This window comes from Choristoneura fumiferana, chromosome 20 (assembly GCF_025370935.1).
Source record: "Choristoneura fumiferana chromosome 20, NRCan_CFum_1, whole genome shotgun sequence".
Taxonomy (NCBI): Eukaryota; Metazoa; Arthropoda; class Insecta; order Lepidoptera; family Tortricidae; genus Choristoneura; species Choristoneura fumiferana.
Genome location: NC_133491.1, coordinates 2,524,171 through 2,545,875, shown reverse-complemented (window position 1 = coordinate 2,545,875; position 21,705 = coordinate 2,524,171). Strand labels below are relative to the sequence as shown.

Sequence of the window (21,705 nt, the reverse complement as noted above, 5' to 3'; positions counted from 1 at the left end):
ATTTAGACAACACTGCACAAGGCACAACAATATTATAAAGTACAATAGTAAAGGAGCGGAGTTTTTATGCTATTCTATTGGTGGATTTTAACCCCTTGAGCGCTCCGCTGCCTCGCTCCTCTCCAGTAGACAGACAGCCTAACATTACTATCCCCGCAAAGCTTGCACTTTCCAATTACTCGACAAGTTCCTTTTACCTTTTATCTGTGTAATATCATAAAAGCTAGATCAGTAAAGCGATTATTTTATACAGATGCTTCAAGTTTCTTTAGTTTGCGAGAAACGTCTTTAGGTTGCGATTCAAAAGCTCGATGAATGCTTAAAGGTAAAAGATGTGAATGCAGCCCATCAAAAGGCTTTGATGAATCTTCTCCTCAATTCTACTTCCTACTGGCTAATATTATAGATTATAAATGAGAAAGTTTGTGAAGTTATTTAAATACTAGCTGTTGCCGGCGGCTTCGCCCCCGTTGTATTTTTTCTCTATTTTCTTCCATAAAAACCTTCTCCTTATAGTAACGAACACAACAAAAAAAGAATTAGCGAAATCGGACCAGTCGTTCCCGAGTTTTGCGCTTAGCAAACACATTTTACGATTCATTTTTATTTATATAGAAGAAGAAGATAGATTAGTCAATCATACAATAGCGACTGACTTCTGACATCTGGTAGCATGGTGAAAGAGTGTTGCTCTGAGAGAAAGAAAGATAGAAAGAAAGAAGAAAATTATTCACATTCACAAACACACAAATATAACAAAAAAAAACAAACAGCAAACACAAATAAAACAAAAAAGAAATACAAAAATAAAAATACACGATTTTGTGTGTCCCCGCAAAAGTGAAACGGTCGCTGACTCAGCATTATGCTGAGGCGTTAGACGCCTGCAGCGCTGATATTCTGTCAGAACCGTCTGTGACTCACGGAATGATACATAAGTAAATATACTAAACTTATCCATGTGTAAATGAAATTGAAAAATTAGTTGTTCAAAAATAAATGAAGATGAACTCTGGTTGAGTTCGAAACGCGTCAGCGTAGTGTGGTGGTGATAGTTTGGTTTGTGTGTGATGTGGTCTTCTTACAGCGTGGAGGCGGAGGAGCTGAGTCCATGGGTCATTCTCATTTTACTGTGCACCCGTCTAATTACCGTTTCACTTTTTTTTCAAACAAAAGCGACACGAAACTGAGTGCACAATATCTAGAATAACCTAACCAATAAACCTAATGTTGATGTAACATGTCCAAAAACCATAGCTAGAAAACCTGCTTTCAAATAAAAAAACCGCATTCAAAGTCAAAGTCAAAGTCAAAATATCTTTATTCAATTTAGGCTACAACAAGCACTTATGAATGTCAAAAAAAAACTACCACCGGTTCGGAAAAACCTCTGCTGAGAAGAATCCGGCAAGAAACTCAACGAGGTATACATTTTTTTTTTTAAACAGATTTACAATATTATTAAATGACATGTATACATCACAAGTATTTAACAGAACTTTATTTTTAACACAGCTTTATTTTTAACACAGTAGGTCAGTAGGTCAAATCGGTCCACCCGTTTAAGAGCTACGGTGCCACAGACAGACACACATAGCGGTCAAACTTATAGCACCTCTCTTTTTGCGTAGGGGGTTAAAAACACGTATCTGCAACACTTTAAAATATACATTTCAATATGATATTTGTACAAAACGTCGAGCAAATAACATCGTCGATATCAGACTGGGGCCAAGCTCTCATATACACGGAATCTAAGGAAATTCTCGAATTTACTGCTAATGCGTTTCCAAATATAGGGTGAAAACATTCGCACGTTATTTTTATAGTTCCACATCTTTATTTATTCATCACCATCATCGCAGCTTATACGAGTACGTGTAAGTATACAAATTTAAGTAGCATGTCCCACAATGCCGTGCTCAAGCTAAAAGGCGGCTAAGTGACAAAATCAAGTTTTGAGATAGAGTCGAAAAACTGGCCAAGAGCGTGTCGGACACGCCCAAAATAGGGTTCCGTAGTGTAGAATTAAGTAATATTTTTCTAAGGATATCGTATTTTGTACGGAATCTTCCAAGTTTAGGTATATTTTATACCTTAGGCTGCTATTTACTCTTAAACTGCTAATAATTCTCAAGCAAACTTAGCCGTTATAGTTTTCCTTGAAAGTTTGATATACTTACTACCATCCTGAATTTTTTCAAATTTTTCCACTCACCGGTTTAGATTTTAGAGAGGGGGGACGCTCGCTTTTCATGAAAATTTTCACTTTAAAGTAGAATATTACGCAAACAAATCACTGAATCGAGAACCGTCTTAGCAACCCCCTAATTGTTTTAAAAGACCTATCCAACAATACCCCACATTCTAGGGTTGGATGAGAAAAAAAATCACCCCCACTTTACGTCTATGGGAGGTACCCTAAAAAAATTTTTTTTTGAATTTTTTATTATATTATTTTGTCGGCATAGTTTACATATATATCCGTGCAAAATTACAGCTTTCTAGCATTGATAGTCCCTGAGCAAAGCCGCGGACGGACGGACGGACAGACCGACAGACAGACAGACATGGCGAAACTATAAGGGTTCCATTTAACCCCTTAAGTCCCTGGGACCCTAAAACGCGATGATTATTTTGAATCGATGCTACTTAGTTGATATCTATAATTCATACATTTAACCAATTTGTATTAATACCTACTCGTAAATACGAATGTTTGTTCTCGGGTCTTGGAAAGAAAGAAAGAAATAAAGAAAAGAAAGAAAATACATTTATTCACAACCTACTTCCTAACAAAAGACATATCAATATAATAGTATTAAGTACAAATAGACAACACGTAGGAAAGTATGCGTGTTGGATGTTTAATATGTATTTAAGTATGTAGGTATTTATCTATAAAAGTATGTTTATCCGTTACCTAGTATCCATAATACAAGCTTTGCTTAGTATGGGACTAGGTCAGTTGGTGTCAATTCGATGGTCCCATGATAACTATTTATTTATTTATACGTCCTCTCATAATGAGAAGGCTTGGGCTTTTGTTCCCACGCGAGTCAAGAGTGGATTTGGAACCTCATACACACCATTAAATTTCTTCATGTGCAGGTTTTCTTACGATGTTTTTCTTCACCGTAAAGCTCATAGTTCTAAAGTAATTTCGCACATAAATTCCGAAAAACTAAGTGCAAGCCTATACTCAAACCCACGACCCTCTATTTGAGAGGTAATTTTGCTTATTAGGAACATATGTATCAAATTTACGCTTTACAATGAAGGCTAGAATCGATAGGAAACCTGTATACACTTGTGAATGGTATCTGTGAAGTTTCCAATTCCCTTTGAGCCCACGTGGGAACTATAGCCATCTCTCTGATAAGAGGCCTGCGCCCAGTAGAAGAAAGAGGGACGTATACATATAGGCCAAGATAATGATGACGATTTGTAATTTAGCGTGTAAGGTCGGGGTCAACGAGCGAGCGTTGATTGCCGGTAGGTGGCGCAGGTGGCAGGATGGCGCGATTTAGATAACCTGCGGGATACACGGTGCCCAACGGTGGACAACACAATCTTTTCTAAGAATAGGTAGTGCCACGAGAGGTGAAGTGAATGATTACACACACAGCTACACGAAGAACTGAATGCACAAAAGGAGAATGATTGGTTTTTTGGAGTCTTTTTGTATTTTTTATTTCAACTCCAAATTTGTTACTTTTACCATCGACATCTCTTGTCTGGGTGAGCGGTTGGTTCCGAAAGAGTGTGACGTCTCTCGATGAGAGCGGAACATAGATGTCGCTAGTGCTGCTGCTTAAGTAGCGTAGTAAAAATAAGCAACCTGAGATATGTATGCATTGGAAAAATTCGTGTCTAGATTCCTGTCCAGCGGTGGTGTAGGGGTTATAGCACGCAGCACGGATTGCTGAGGACCTGGGTTCGATTCCCAGCGCTGGTCTCTTTTTCTGGTTTTTCTGTGCATCCATGTCTCAGTTTGTATTTTCGATAAAGGAGAATGAATTAAATGATTCTGTGAATGTCTAAACGCCGCTGTCATTACATGACATATTCGTGTGTGCTTGACCTCAACTCTAGTGGCACTACCTATAGCTACTGGTAAAAAAAAACTTAGACTAGCCCGTTACCCGCGACTCGATCCGCTTATAATTCGTTTATCGCTATCCCGCAGGAACTATGCAATTTTCCAGGATAAAAACTATCCTATGTCCTTCCCCAGGACTCAAACTATTTGTATACCGAATAACATCTAAATCGGTTCAGCGGTTTAGATGTGATGGGGTTACAAACAAACAGACAGACTTACAAACTTACGCATTTATAATATTAGTGGGATTTAAAAAACCGACAAATACTAGTTGAACTTGCTCACTGAGGATTCCGCACCATGATAAAAGTTAAGTTAACCTTAAATACTTTACTGACTTAAAATAGTTGAAAAACCCTACGATGTTTTCTTCACCGCATCTCGTCTAACTCCGCTGAATCGATTTCGATGAAATTTTGAGTATACTACCATATTTCCGCACCATGAGTTAAGTTAACCTTAAATACTTTAGGAAAATAGAATAGTCTTATCTATACCTTATCTCGTCTAAGAACCGATTGATGAAAGTATACCCCAGGGAATAGCGGTATACAAATTCTACGCGGACAGAGTCGCGGGCAACAACTAGTTTTACCTTAAAGTTTATTTGTAATCAAAGTTCGCCAACCTTCCTTCCCGTATGTTTCGGCATTCGAGCAAGACAAATTCCTGTAACCTCTCTTTTATTGGGGGAATATCTTGCAGGCTTATACGTGGTATCGTTTTCAATCTCTACCTCTTACAATACAAGAGCCATTTTCCTTCAACCTGGCTGCAAAATTAAATTTGTTCCGCTTCAACGAACGGTTTGAAATAGATTTCTAGGAATCAATTCTAGATTTTGTTGCAATCTTTTGCGGTTGAGAAGGTTGCTGGAAAATTACATTATAGTTAAGGTAGGATTACTGTATGTACAGTTGAACTATTTTATCTCTGAGCCACCGTAGAACGTTCTCACAGTCAGGAAGTGTCATAAAAAATTCCATTGTCAAACAATGCGATGTCACAATGATCCACAGTGGGACACGATTCAGTCAGTTGGTCCAAGTGTGAATAGTACACTCACACACACACACACACACACGCACGCACGCACGCACGCACGCACACACACAAACATCACGCCTGGATTCCAAAATGGGGTAGGTAGAGCACACGAAACGTTACCGCTTGGGAGCCACTTTTAGCAATTTTAGGTTGTAAGTCTGACAAAAACGAAATACACGTTACCAATTATCGTGGTCTCTAGTGACGTTGCATTATAAACAAAAATGCCAAATTTCATGTTTCCAAACGGATGAGACTTCGAGATTATCCCAATTATTCCAATAGATTATCCCAATCCTGTGGGATTCGGAATAAAACGTAGCCCATTTCTTAATCCAGATGTATAGCTAATTGAGAGAGCAGGATAAATACAAACTTTTCCGATAAATAATGATGGAAAATCATTAGAATAAATTAGAATAGAAATATTACATTCGCTCTTTGCAAAGTACAGAGAACATAAAGATACCTTGAGGCACAAAGGGCGTAAAAGACATATGGGTGTAAAGACCCTTTATGGCAGCGTACACAGTTTTTTTTTATCTATCGATCACTATAATTCACTATAATGTCACTGTACTGCTTTTGGTGATCATCCCAGCCTATATAAGTCCCACTGCTGGGCACAGGCCTCCTCTCAGAACAAGAGGGCTTTGCTCAATAGTTCACGCGGGCCCAGTGCGGAAAATAAAACTTCACACAATTGAATTGCTTCGCAGGTTTGTGCAGGTTTCCTCACGATGTTTTCCTTCACCGCAAAGCTCGTGGTAAATTTCAAATGTAATTCCGCACATGAATTTCGAAAAACTCAGAGGTGCGAGCCGGGGTTTGAACCCACGACCCTCTGTTTGAGAGGCGATAGGTCAAACCACTAGGCCACCACGGCTTTTGGTGATCAATAAAGAATATTTGTATTGTATTGTATTGTATAATCCATGTAAGGAAATTCGCTCAAAAGTGTCACTGTGCACAACGTATTTGTAAAATGAAAGTTCTCCAATTGAGACCGTGGATAGCCAAGCACAGCGCACAGGACGATGATGCAGCTTACGTGCATAAATACGAATTTTAAGAGCATGAAAAGTAAAAAGGTTATCCCTTGACCCTGACCAAGTCCAAGAAAAATCTCAAAAGCCAGACATTTCCCTTAATCTGTACCAGTTAAGCGCCGCCATTTTGGCCATTATCAGGCACCTCAACGTAATATGACGATTAGACCGTATCGCTGATTGCTGGGGAGCGGCTGGCGGCGGCAGGTTGGCTTTAAAACATAGAATGTACTATTGAAGCACCAGTGATTTGAGACGACACTATACATAATTCCATTTATTACAATACAATTCATGGCTGTATCCAGGAAAATGGGTTGAAAGTTGAAACATTTTTGATAATTCAGACTCCATTATTTTTAAGTCGCTGAACTAATGTTGTTCAGTTTAAGATTGCTTTTTGGATCTTCTTGTATTTTTAATTTTAATTCCGAATTTTTTGTTACTTTACGGTCATCGTAAAACATATCGGGAATAAAACTGAAATTTAGAAACAAGAAAAATCAAATGACCAATGATCTATATTTTTTGTATTTTCGATATGGGTTTTACGGGATGACCGTAAAAGTAACAAAAAATTTGGAATTAAAATAAAAAATACAAAAAGATTCCAAAAACCAATCTTAATTTGATTGCTTAATAACGACATCTCTTGTCCGGGTGAGCGGTTAGTTCCAATGGGGTGCTGAAAGTTTCTCGATGAGGGCTACATCATAGATGTCGCTAGTGTGACTAAATAAGAAAACAAACAAGCTGAGATAGGTGGTGCATAGGAGAAATTCGTGTCTGTATCACTGTCCAGTGGTGCTGTAGTGGTATAGCACGTGGCACGGAATGCCGAGGACCTGGGTTCGATTCCCAGAGCTGGTCTTATTTTTCTGGTTTTTCTATACATCTATATTTCAATTTGTATTTTAGATGTTGTTCAGTTTGACGAGGACGATCTATGTTTTAATTTTTTGCTCGTATTACAGGCCACACCCGGTATATGCTATAAATTTATAATAGATCGATCATGAATGGCAACGTCCAACCCGTATGCCATTTCCCCACTATCTAAAATCCTTTGTTTTAGTCACCTAATCTAATTTAACGGCGTCACCGCACGATCGAACGAAACACGTATTTGTACCATATGCCATTCGACACCTTGGCATAACGCTATTATTCAAACTTATGTAAATAAGTCCATTCGGAATTATGGCTGGTTGACGTGTCACTTGTAGTTTGCCGGCTACCGTTCAGTCACCCAAGTTTTTGACAGCTAACGTCACGAATACGTTGGATTAACGTCTCAATTAAGTACCTTTAGGGCCTACGCTAGTTGACACGGTTTGCGCAGAGCAAGTGGACGACGAAAAATGCCACTAATCAAACTAAAATAAAGTTTGTAAGCCTGTTTGTTCGTTACCCCTTCTCGCATAAAACTCTGAACCGATTTAGATGAATACGGTATGCAGATAGCAAACTATCTACTAGTATTTAGCGTTATAGGACTCAAAGGTCCCAGGAAAGGACATAGGATAGTTTTCTCTCTTCTTCTCAATCGCTCCCTCATTGCTGAGGATCGTGACTCCATTTCAGCTTGTCAACAGCAGTTCTCCATCGGTTACGATCAGCTGCCTGGTGGAGTGCAGCGCTGATCGGTAGGTTGATCTGCTCTGAGATCTGATCAAACCACCGTCTTGGGCTCCGGCCTCTGGGTCTTTTACCCTCAACATTCCCTGTAACCATCAGGCGTTCCATATTGCTAGCATCTCTGTGAGCAATGTCCAAAGCATCGCAATACTCGCTGCAGGCAGATGGCAGACAGACGCTAAGCACTCTCTATTTTCAGTTGCTCCAGGATCGATATGTTAGTGCGGTTGGCTGTCCATGGAATCCTTAACAGGCGGCGCCAGCACCACATTTCAAAAGCGTCTATTCTTTGTGTATCGGCTGCTTTTAAAGTCCATGTTTCTGCTCCATAGAGAGCGATGGGGAAGACCAGTGCATGAACCAGGTGAATTTTGATTTTATTTATTAGGATAGTTTTACTCCCGTAAAATTACATAGTTCCCGCGTGATAGCGATAAACAAATTCTACGCAGAAAGAGTCGCGGGTAAAAATAATACAAAAGATTAATCTTGTTCCGATATTCCCATGGGAATTAATTGGAAATTTCAAAAAGATTAGTAGACGTCACAGGTGACCGAAGAACTGGCAGCTTCCTCGGACAAAGAATTAGCCTAGCTATTCTATTCAAAGAGGAAACGCTGCATCTTCGGGACCTTGCCTAAGGGGTACCTACTCTTTATGCAATTTGTTTTAGTTTTAGGTTCTATTTTTATTTTATGTAAGTTTTTTATTTTATGTAGGTACTTAAGTTTCTTATGTATGAGGAGAAATTTAAGTTAAATATTGTATTTTGTTATTTTGTATGGAAATATATAATGGTTTACTTGCAAACCGGGTAAATTCTAGTACAAAATGAATTTGAAAGTGAAAATTGTTTGCTCATATCGCCACGCCTATCCGCGCCAAGCCTAATTAAGCTACTGAACGTTTATAATATAATTAAGTACTGTTTTATAAAGATACAGACCACGCGCATCCCAGTACGTTACGCGAAGTGTGCCGCAGTCATTTGCGTCCGTGAAGTCGTTACATTTTACGACAAAATAAAATGCCGACTACGACCGTTGCTCATGAGTATCGCACTTTTTGACGACAAAATGAGTTGTTTTATGCATTAAATCGTAAAAACTGTTTTTTTGGACAGTCGCTTTTATGGGCTGCAAGTTTTGTACGTGATGTGGTTACTGATTTGGAGACTACTGTGTAACCACAACAAGCTTGAGTAGTTCAGAAACTAAGGTTAGTGTCTGAAAAAAATCTAATAGTTCGGCATTATCAGAACATATTCGACAAATACATATTTTTCCTTTTGTAAATTAAATAAATAAAGTTCTGAAGATATATGAGCTAAAAGAATTTCTTTGCTCACCCGCGACCTTATATGATAGCTAAGTTTATGCAAAATATGCGTGTTCATGCAGTTCATCCACCTCCACACTGTAAGAACACACACAAATCCATCTATCACCTATCCATCATCTATGATCCCATCTATGAGTCTAACATCTGGTATGGTGTACGGTTGTGTTGCTGTAAAGATGAGCTCTGGTTGAGTTCGAAACGCGTCAGTTTAGTGTGGTGGCAGTGATAGATGGGGTTTGTGTGATTTGGTGTGTTCTTACAGTATGGAGGTGGAGGAACTGCATGAACACGCATATTTTGCATAAGCTTAGCTATCATTAAGGTCGCGGATGAGCAAAGAAATTCTTTTAGTTCATTGATATGGACCTCCAGCCTGATACAATAAATTATTCTGAAGATAAATTATAGTCAGTTGAAGAAGGTACATCCTGACGTCACACCGTGCGACACTTCACACTGGCCCCCCATACCAAAGTTTCTCTTCCCGAAAATGCAAACTGAGACATGGATGCACAGAAAAACCAGAAAAAGAGACCAGCACTGGGAATCGAACCCAGGTCCTCAGCAATCAGTGCTGCGTGCTACCCCTACACCACTGCTGGACAGAAATCTAGACACAATTTTTTTTTAAACATAAAAACAATAATAAAAACACACATCAAAGTCTTGCCATTAGCTAATTCCTGTGTCATTTTGATCTGATGCCCGTGGTAGGGTTGATTTTAAATGTATTCCCTTATCGCAAGCATTAATAACTGCAGCTCTATTAAAAAGCGCAATATCGATTGCAACATAAATCAGAGTTAGCGCGGAGGTAAATCGTTCCTGTAATAAACCCTGATATAATGTGTTGTTAGGAAAATTGCTTTCGGTAGGTGAGGTATTAACATTGTTTATTTAGGTCGCCTTAGTTACTTAAAAATGAGAAAATATCCAAGTCTCAGAATAATAAAAAATAGGATTTTTTTCTTTTAACTCAAGACCAAAGCACTGTGCTAAACGCGATTACACTTTCCTAAATTAGGATTCAAGATCATTTAGGATTATTAGACATAATCGGAAACATTGGAATGCAAACAATATCTTATATTCTAAAATCGAGTTTCTTTTTTAGGGTTTCGTACGCAAAGGGTGCCAACGGAACCCTATTATTGAGACTCCGCCTGTCTGGCCGTCCGTCTGTCACGGGCTCTATCTCTTGAGTCGTAATAGTTAAACACATGAAATTTTCACAGATTCTTTTAGTTCATTGATATGGACCTCCGCAAAGTAACGCCTGATTCAATAAATTATTTCACAGATTAGATATTACTGTGGCCGCTATAATAACAAATACTAAAAACAGAATAAAGTAAATATTTAAGGGGGGCTCCTCCCATACAACACACGTGATTGTTTTGCCGTTTGCTTGATATTAATAACGGCAACAGGTACCTAGACGCTTCACAGAATCTTTAGTTGTATAATCACTTTAAAAATAAATAATTTAATTAAAATAAAATCAATATTTAAGGGGGCTCCCATAGAACATGCTAATGTCTAATGTTGTGTAGATATAATAACGGAACCCCGGAACCCTTCGTGCGCGAGTCCGACTCACACTTGTCCAGTTTTTTTATCAAAGGTGTATTTTGACGTTAATAACGAGGATATCCGTATGTCTATGAATTTGACTTTAAACAATATCAAGTTTATCCACTGTTCAACTAGGTTATGCCATAAGCTGTGCAAGTAACTATTTAATTTAATATTCTGCGATAATGTTCGGGGTTCAGACCAGCCAAGGGTATAACTTCAGGTTCCGGTGTGGTAGTTTGATGTAACCGAGCTAGGTGTTAGCAAGTTTAAGGTGCTTCTATGGAGTTTCTAACACTTATGCGTATCCTTCTGAATAATTCTACTATTATTATAAATGCTTAGGTGTGCGTATGTGCGTTTGTTACCCTCATTTCAATTTAATCCTACTTATATTATAAATGTGAAAGTTTGTGAGTGAATGAGTGAGTTTGTGACTGAGTGAGTATGTTTGTTACTCTTCACGCTGAAACGGCTGGAAGGATTTTGATGAAATTTAGAGAAAGTTAGCCTATAACCTGCATTAAAACATAGGATACTTTTTATCCCGATATTCCAACGGGATAGGGATAAAATCACGAACTAACAACCGGGTTTAAAGTCATGAAATTTGGCATGGGTGTTTTAATTTAACGTCATTGAAAACCACGATGTAATTTTAGGGAATTCCCACAAGAATTTAACGCACAAGTTACACTCGTCTAATAATGTCATCATCATCAACCGGAAGTCGTCCACTACTGAACAAAGGCCTCCCCCTTAGAACGCCACAGTGAACGACAACTCGCCACTTGCATCCACCGGTTTCCCGCAACTCTCACGATGTCGTCAGTCCACCTGGTGGGAGGCCTGCCAACGCTTCCTCTTCCGGTTCGTGGCCGCCACTCGAGGACTTTTCTCCCCTAACGGTCTAATTATGTAATTTGTAATAAAGTCCAGAACTTAAAACAACGGCAACATTATTCGCAACCAAGATGTTTGAAGTAAAATTTATTATAATTTATTTATTTCTAACTCACACTACAAATATCCAGACTATGGAGCCCGTATCCTAAATTCCTCTTGTGACCCCCTTATTTGTCCCTAGTATTTGTAAAAACCGAGTCAAATGCCATAGCGGAATGCCAACTTCAAAGAGACGCGACCGGAAAAATGAAAGTGGCTCCCAGGAAATTTTATTCGAAGCAATTTCCGACTTTTTAAAGAATTCATCCCAATCCGACTAGGGCGGGTGAATCTGATACCGATTCCGCTATTGGTATCTTGGATGTAATAAGGAAAATGAGTGTGAAGTGAGTTTAAAAGCGTTTTGAACGATCACGCGGGTAACGTTGGTACGTCGATTCACAAGAGCTGGCACGAATGAATTGAATGAGTGAATGATACCTAATGTCTATGTGCACACATGGTCACGAACCAAACGACAATGAACAACAATTGACTACATAGGGTTACATAGTTTTGATGCACATCAAAATTATGAAATACGTGTTAGTTCATTAAGTGCTGGCATATTTTAGGCAATTTCGTCTCATAACCACCGAAATAAAGAGTAATAAAAATTTTGAACATGAAACTAAAGTGAGACTCACTCATATTAAATACAACGACATGTTTCGGGCTAATCCGTAGCCCTTCGTCTTCGGAGCAACGCGACTCAGCGGCTGCTGCAACACGCGCACTGCGCGCCGCCGCTCTGCTCGCGCGACTACCCGACGAAACTGACACCGGCACACAACTACCCGCGTTTTCATCATCATTTTCATTCCAACATCGCTCTTTTCACATAAACCGATGACGCAGCACGAGTATTAAACACCGTTTTCCAACTCGGAGGTACCGTCCAACCACTATCCCGGTTGAAATTCGGACGACGACTAATCTCGATGGCTTCACGTCATATGAAAACTTTTCAAAAGCCACATGAAAAAATTTTCACAGATACCTTATCAAATCTGATATAGTGCGTCGAATCCGAGTCCATTGAGTACTCGGCCACAGCCGACACCTTGTCGTCCTGTTTTCTCATACTGCGTATGTGCTTCGAAACATGTCGGGCTAAACTCGATTTAAGACGTGAGTTATCCGGGTCAATATATTTAATCATCATCATCATGTCAGCCGAAAGACGTCCACTGCTGGACATAGGCCTCCCCCAAGGCTCTCCACTCAGACAGGTCTTGTGCTTTCAGCATCCACCGCGATCCCGCGATCTTAACCAGGTCGTCGCTCCATCTTGTAGGGCTATGCTCGGGGTTTCTCTGCAGGATAGAATCAGAAATGATGATATCCGCAGTAGAACTAATATATTTAATATGAGTAAAAAAAAATTGCAAATTATTAATATTCTTTTTTTGGCACCGAATCGTCTCATTATTTTTTCTGCCATATGTTTTAATTTAGGCCTGCCTGAAATGAATTGTCAACAATACAACACAATACTGTAGTAAATAGATACAGTGCTGGAATGAAAAACTTGAGCAGTTTTCAAATAAATTCATTTACACGTTGCAAGCACATGTTACCTTTTTGCATTCAAAATTTATTTACATTATTCTGATGACATTTTTACATTATGACGTAATATGTCATACTTGGTCGATAAAGCAGTTATACTGGGCGAGCAAAAACAGACTTTTAGGTGGTCAACCTTTAAATTCCGCGACTGTACAATACATTATATATCTATTTATTGAACACCTTAATTACCTAGTAAGCAGTACCGAAAATAGTGCGTAGAGAAAATTTTCCAGTATAAGCAATAGGCGGCCTTATTGCTTCAGAGCGATCTCTTCCAGGTAACCTTTACAATTGAAAAACATACTATTGTTAAGAAACCAACTACTCTATTATTTGGAGTGAGATAACCACACAAAAACTGTATGAGTTTTTGTTTCAATTATATATTCATTTAATCTAATTTTAACTGGAAAACGTACCGCTAAACATTATACACAAGTATGACAAAATTTTCGTTATCTACAATTATAATTAAATAGGTATCTACCTGGTCAGATATTCCGAGCGTGCCCTTTATCGTATTTACCTAAAATTAACTCCATGAATTTCAAACGGATAACAATCTAATACCGGTACCGGACAATACCGGTACGGTGCCGGTATCTACATCTCTACGGTCAAGTTATCTCCATTACCTACGCTTGATGTTATACGAAAGAGTTGCTTTGATGATCCCTACACGTAAATTTTAATAGGGCTTATTTTTGGAGTTAGAGCGCTTAAAATTTGAACTTTAGGACGTTTAGGTAAAGTCCAAGTTGGAACATAACGTTTTAAACTTTCGTGATTCTCACTCATAGTCAAAATAGCACAAACGGGACTTATCACGCTATTATTGCACAAGTAATATTTACCTCGACGTTTCAGCAACGTTACAGTTGATAATTAATAATATTATAAAAAAATATTAATGTCATTCCGTGTTCTTAGCAACCGTTGTGTTGATTACAAATAAAATGTTTACGCTGTCACTAATCCACGAGTCTCTTTTCTCACTAAAAAATTAGTTTTATCAATGAGGAGTTAAGAAGCACAATGTCGTGGGTACCTATGAAAAGTTATAAAACTTGAATAAAAGTTTAAAAGTTCTTGAAATTTAAAAATATTGCAAGTAAAACACTTGAAATTCCAAAAGAATTGACAGAATGAGTAACTTATACTGAATCGCTAAATTTGATACTGATGCGATTCAATTCCCACTCAAGTTAAGCGTCATGGTACGAAAACCGCTTGAAGTGAGTGAATGAAAATGTCTGTATCGCTGTCGCTGAACCGTGCTTGAACTGAATCGCAAAAGTAACGTCGTGGTACGAAATAGCGATGCAGTTCAGTTTAGAGCCTAAACTGAATCGTATTAAGAGAGCGTGGTAGGGCCCCAGTACTATTAGTTATTCTGTGCTGTAACTCTGAAAACAAAAGAACGACTACCCGCTTAAAAACTAACCGTCATTTTTTCAGCTCACATAAATGATAATGTCCCTGTACGGTCCATTTTCCGCCCCTATCTACATACAGCAGTTACTTGAATTAGCATACGGCGATTTGCATAAGGCCGGTCTGAAGCAAACCTTTTGAATACACGCCGTTTGAACTAATCAACGAAGCTTTTTAGGATTCAGTGAGTGGAAAGGAAAACCGAAACTCTAATCACTTCTTTGTTGTACTGCTGATACAGGCTTTCTCAGAATGAGAGAGTTCAGGCTGTACCATTGTAGATTCTACGCAAGCCTGATTGATTGCAAATACTACGAGTATTACAGGTTACAGAGGTTGCTTTAACTATATTCTGTTTCTACGGCAGGCGGAAAAACTTACTATGGCTGAACGTCATTCTAAAACATGAGACTTACATCAAGTTTTTCTTGAGTGACCACTAACAGCCCATACTTTGAGTTTGTCCTAAGAGCAAATGATAAAAAGTGCATCGGACTAAATATATACTTTTTTCGCCTGCGATAGAAACATAGTACCGGTGGTAGATTTTTTTTGACATTCATAAGTGCTTGTTATAGCCTAAATTGAATAAAGATATTTTGACTTTGACTTTAGTAAGTATAATTAATTCAATTTATTGTTAATTAAATGGTTAACTAATCAAAAAAACTTTTTAAGGTTCAGCAAGCCTAGGTAAGGCAAAGCATTCCCTTTGATTTACTGAACCTTATCGATCTAAATTTGAACCTGTGGCCGTATTGTCTAACGCGCTGACGTTTGCGACCGTATTTGCCATCCCTTTTTACCCCCGTCTTATGCCTGGTGACAGAAAGAAGTCGTGAAAATGATTGTGATTACAAGCATGTCAGACAATCAGGGCTTTGGTCGATGTAAGGGAACTAATTGATAGTTGTAAGGACCACAAATTAGAAAAGTCATAATGCCTCTGGGCGTTATATGCAAAAAGGCCCTTGGGTTAATTCGAAGGGGTGTAAGTTAGTTTGCGTACACACTGCTTACGAGCAAGTGTGAAATAGTACATAGTGTCTTAAGAACTAATAAAGAATAGGAATTACGAACGAGAGTATATATGAAGCCCGAAGCCGAATTCCAGTATGACATGGTTTCGTCACATTTGTGAGTAAAATTGTATTTTGTAAGACGAAAAATATTATTTTTACAAAAATTGACGACACATTGGCGCAGCTCTGGGGCAGCGGCAGCAGTCCTCTGCCACCGCCTGCATCAGGGTACCTACTGAACTGCACGCACCAGTTTACGCCCTTAGGCGTAATTCGAAAAAAAGGCCCCTGGGCACCCCCTACATAAAGGGTTGCAACCAGGTTAGCCTGCTAACATCTGGTGTGTCTAACATCTGGTAGCATGGTGAACGTGTTGCTCTGAAGATGAGCTCTGATTGAGTTCGAAACGCGTCAGTGTATTATGGTGGTGGTGATAGATAGGTTTGTGTGGAGTTGTGTGTGTTCTTGCATAAACGTAGCTATTATAACGACCAGATGGCCTAGTGGTTAGAGAACCTGACAACGAAGCTTGAGGTCCCGGGTTCGATTCCCGTGTCGGGGCAGATATTTGTATGAAAAATACGAATGTTTGTTCTCGGGTCTTGGGTGTTTAATATGTATTTAAGTATGTATCTATCTTTATAATTATATTTATCCATTGCTTAGTACCCATAACACAAGCTTTGCTAAGCTTACCTACTTTGGGACTAGGTCAATTGGTGTGAATTGTCCCGTGATATTTATTTATTTATTTATTATTATTATAAGGTCGCGGGTGAGCAAAAGTAATTGTTTCAGTTTATTTATATGGATCTCCGCAAGGTAACGTCTGATTCAATAAATTAAGTTAGCCTGCCTTAAGAACTGCTTACGAACAAATGCGACGAAATAGTACATTGTGTCTTAAGGGCGGTAAACAAGGAATTACGAACGAGAGTCTATTAGAAGCCCGAATTCGAGGTTTTAATGAGTCGATGTTCGTAATTCTAGTACCGTCCGTGTGACATACAATGTTTTTCATCACATTTGCAAGTAAAATTGTATATTTGTAAAAGAAAAACTAAGATTTTTCCAAAAATTGCCGATACCGCTGACTACGCTCTTGGCAGCGCCAGCCTCCGCGCCGCCCCACCCCACGCAGCATGTGCCCGACCTGCGCGCGCCGCGCTCCTGCACGCCAGCACGACCTGCTACCTGCGAAATTTAGTACGGGCAATGACTCATTTACCGACCACGGGTTTCATGACAAGCACATTAAGGTCGAGGGTTTTATTTGGGGGGTTGGAACCAAGGTAGCCTGCATGTTACGACACTGTTTACGAGCAAGTGTGATGAAAAAATCTTAACACATCACGTCCCGTTGACGCGGCAGACGCACTGCGAACTGCGAGCTACGAAGCAGCTCGTAACATATTCATACCGAGCGCCGCCGCAGTGAAATAAATAAGACGATAAATATCCACTCCATTCTTCACGCTCGTCGTAGCTCCTTGGCGCGTGGTGAATACCAAATGCTGCTGTTTATATTTAATTTAGTGCTGTAGTTTGGGGCACAGATACTGACATACAATAGGCCGGAAATTTTTGAAATGTGGTGCTGGCTGACGAGAATGCGACGGAAAGTCAAAGTAATGAATAAAAAAAAATATTTGACATTCTTTTATAAAAAATGGTTTCACAAGGCACTGCAAAATCGTTTTCACAGTTTGTCTACAGAATACAGTCTCTTTATGGACATAAAGTAATACAATGAGTAGTTAAAATTGCATAAATATTTATACTGTTACAACTAAGTGCCATAAAACGAAAGTCTTTAACCATTGTGTGTTGCCAGTGATGACATATGGATCCGAGACGTGGTGCTTCACTGTAGGTCTTATAAATAGGCTCAGAGTTGCTCAGCGAGCTATGGAGAGAGCAAAGCGGGCAAAGTACTGATAGGACTCCATTTCTACGGCCGGTATAAGATGCTAGATTTCTGCTGTAGCAGATATTATCTTAGCACGCCAAGTTCCCGTTTCAACGTAATTCTACACCGTATTCTAAGTTCTACTTTGAACCTAGCAAAAACGTCTACCTTGCGATTTGCCTTTCCACAAGCTTTTTTAAGCTCTTTACTTGGCTTAAGCAAAGGCGTAAGGTCACCGACAAAGGCGTATTTTTTCAATGTAAAACTGTCGTACAATACGAGTACACAATTTTACAATCTTCAATGGATTTCCGAAATGTATGTACGCGCATAACTTCCGAACGACGGCACCGAATTAGATAATTATTGTTTTGTTGTGTTCCTTATTGTTAGGACAAGGTTTGTGCGTAACATAAATTTAAATAAATACTGGAACGGGGGAAACCGCGGGCAACAGCTAGTCAACAATAAATACGTTATTATAGAAACAAAGTAAAACTAACTTAATAATAATCCATACTAATATTATAAATGCGAAAGTGTGTGTTTTTGCATGTTTGTCCGTCTTTCACGTCGAAACGGAGCGACAGCGATTATTGACATAGAGATAGTTTATGGGCCAGAGAGTGACACAAGCTAATTTTTATCGTGGAAAAATGCAGAATTCCCGAGGGGACAGCGTGCGATAACCGAATTCCACGCGGGTGAAGCCGCGGGCAAAAGCTAGTAAATAATAAATATCATGGGACACTTGAACCAATTGACCTAGTCCCAAACTAAGCAAAGCTTGTACTCTGGATACTAGGCAACGCGGATAAACGTACTTATATAGTGATTGGTTTTTTTTTGGAGTCTTTTTGTATTTTTTATTTCAACTCCAAATTTGTTACTTTTACGGGTATCCCGTGAAACCATATCGAAAATACAAACTAAACCAATCATAATTTGATTGCTTAGTAGCGACATCTCTTGTCTGGGTGAGCGGTTGGTTCCGAAAGAGTGTGACGTCGAACATAGATGTCGCTAGTGCTGCTGCATAAGTAGCGTAGTAGAAATAAGCAACCTGAGATATGTATGCATAGGAAAAATTCGTGTCTATAGATTCCTGTCCAGCGGTGGTGTAGGGGTTATAGCACGCAGCACGGATTGCTGAGGACCTGGGTTCGATTCCCAGCGCTGGTCTCTTTTTCTGGTTTTTCTGTGCATCCATGTCTCAGTTTGTATTTTCGGTACTTATATAGAACAAGCGCTGCATTCATTTTGCAACCGCCAAATACCAACAGGACTGGTTTTTTGGACGGCAACGTGCTAGATTTTAGCATCTTATAATTATTTCGACATATTTGACCGAACGTTTGGGACAAATTGAAAATACAAACTGAAATAAAGATGCACAGAAAAAACAGAAAAATAAGACCATCACTGGGAATCGAGCCCAGGTCCTCGGTAATCCGTACCGCGTGCTATACCGCTACACCACTGATGGTCAACGGTACCGACACGAATTTCCCCTATGCACCTCATATCTCAGCTTGTTTGTTTCTTACTTAGTCAGTCACTTAAGCAGTGACGCTAGCGACATCTATGCCGTAGCCCTCATCGAGAAACTTTTTTCGGCACTCCATTGGAACTAACCGCTCACCCGGACAAGAGATATCGTTACTAAGCAATCAAATTAAGATTGGATTCCAATCCAATCCGTACCGTAAAAACCGACACCCGGACCGTAAAAGTAAAAATTTGGAATTGAAATAAAAAATACAAAAAGATTCCAAAAAACCAATCTTAGTTTGGGACAAGTCTAACAAAACACCATTGGCGTGACAATGTAAGATCTCGAATCTCAAAGGCCTCTTCTTGAGCCTAACTTTTCGGAGTGTAAGTTTGTAAGTATGTTTGTTTGTTTCTTTGTTACTTCATCACGTCTAAACCATTGAACTGATTTAGATGAAATTCGGTGTACAGATAGTTTGAGTCCCGGAAAAGGACATAGGATAGTTTTTATCCCGGAAAATTGCACAGGTACTCGTAGTTCCCGCGGGACAGCGATAAACAAATTCTTCGCCGACGGAGTCGCGGGCAACGGCTACTATAGGTAGTGCCACGAGAGTTGAAGTTAATGATTACACACACAGCCTTAACATGTCGTGTGATGACAGCAGGACTTTGACATTTACTCATTCATTTCATTCATTCTCATCAACCCTCGACGCAAAAAGAGGGGTGTCTTTATGTCGGTATGTCTGTGTGTGTGTCTGTCTGTCTGTCTGTGGCACTGTAGCTCTTAAACGGGTCTACCGATTTGAATGCTGTTTTTTTTTAATTGAAAGCAGGTTTTCTAGCGATGGTTTTTAGACATGTTTTATCAAAATCGGTTTAGCCGTTTTTGAGATATTGAACTTTGAAGTGTTAAAGTCGGGGGTTTTCCAACTCTTTGTTGGTTAGGTTATTTTGTGCAATCAGTTATTTTTGTAGCTGTGTGTATAATCATTCACTTCAACTCTCGTGGCACTACCTATACTAAATGTAAGATCTAATGGTTGAAGCCGCTACCAAAGCGATATCATCCTTCTGTCTCTAATTGCATCACTTTGCGGCTCCCAGCTCTATCATAACTTATGAGTGCCACTATTCATTGGAAAGATTATTGATATAGCTACCTATTGTTTTAACTATAGCCAAGGTATGTCCATATTGGAAGCGGAAGCGGGGGTTTCGAACTCAGCCAGAGTTCATCATCAGAGCAACGTCTGATTCAGCAGCCTTCAGGGAACAAGTTTATTGAATCGGGCGTTACTGTCGTATTGTTATGATGATGAACTCTGGTTGGGTTCGAAGCGCGTCAGCGAAGGGTGGCGATAGTTTTGGATGATGTGTGTGTATGTGTTCTTACAGTATAAAAAGGGACATGTAAGAGTAGCCCTTTGTGGCTTACTTGCTGAAGAAATGTTTTTTTTAAGGTTTCGCCAGACCTCGAGTACATCATTACAAAAGCTTCTAAAAATCGATATAACTATAGACCTAAAAAGTTCACCATTAATGATCCCATGCGCTCTTTTGTCTTCGTCTATGAATAAACTAAAGCAATGTGAGTCCTAACTGTTGAGATGACCAAATTAATCATCAGACCCTGGTTATCCCACAGTGATTATCGTCGTGAGTTTAATAGAGGTCTAGTTAGGGATGTCTATAATCAGTTGCATGTTTATCGATGAATGCTTTATTCTAATTTATCGATATCGATACAATTGGGTAGTTTTCTAAGTAAAAAATATGACGGAGTAGGAGGTCTCTCTTGCTGGTTATCACTCATATCTCTCTTATAGAAGAAACACAATAACTTTAAATAACAGTTTTAATGTCATCATAAAATCCAAATAAAATTGCTTTTATTTGTTACTATAGAGTAACTTGTTACATAACTTGTAAGTGTTGGTTGTTTTTAATTTAGCTTGTACCTATTGTGTTCCAGTGGTGGGAAAAAACCTCCCCTTTCTTTCCTCTCGTCTCCACTTTTGGCCAACTCTAGCCAGTCTGGCTGGAAACGTTCCAAATCGTGCTGTTTTAAATTAATTTAAATAAGTTTTTATTTAAATAAGAAATATAAGTATCGATATATGGTGAACATCCTTTGGCGCAGTGCTGCCACCTATCTCGTCAGTAAATAATTGCGGGTCGCAGTGTTATCGCCGTCCGCGATACGCATTTCCATATTTTATGCCGCGGCCATTTTAAATATGAATTCAACCGTATTTTTCTGGACGGAGTGCGTTTGTGTGTTCGCCTGTGATATACATTTATGAAGGGGTCGTGAAGGGCGCTGTTTCAATTAACTTGACGTTGATGTTAGGTAATGAGTAATAACAATGGTCAGAGGATTGTGAGTCTATTTTTAGTAAAATAAATATAATAATAAGAAAAAGCCTTTATTAATCCCCCTCTCTCCTGCATATTATATAGAGTAGTGTCAGTGTTGTTGGCGAATGGTTCTCAATACCTAGTGTTAGTATGGTTTGTTTCATTTATTTATTCATTTTCTTCTGATACTTGGGCCTCTCATTGAG

At 39.1% G+C, this 21,705-nt stretch overlaps 1 protein-coding gene across 3 annotated transcripts in view; it reads right to left on the bottom strand.

Moving 5' to 3' along the window:
* LOC141439176 (neural cell adhesion molecule 1-like) overlaps positions 1 to 21,705 on the bottom strand; it is a 126,090-nt gene that overhangs the window by 76,230 nt on the left and 28,155 nt on the right. The gene's annotated exons all lie outside the window — the stretch shown is intronic.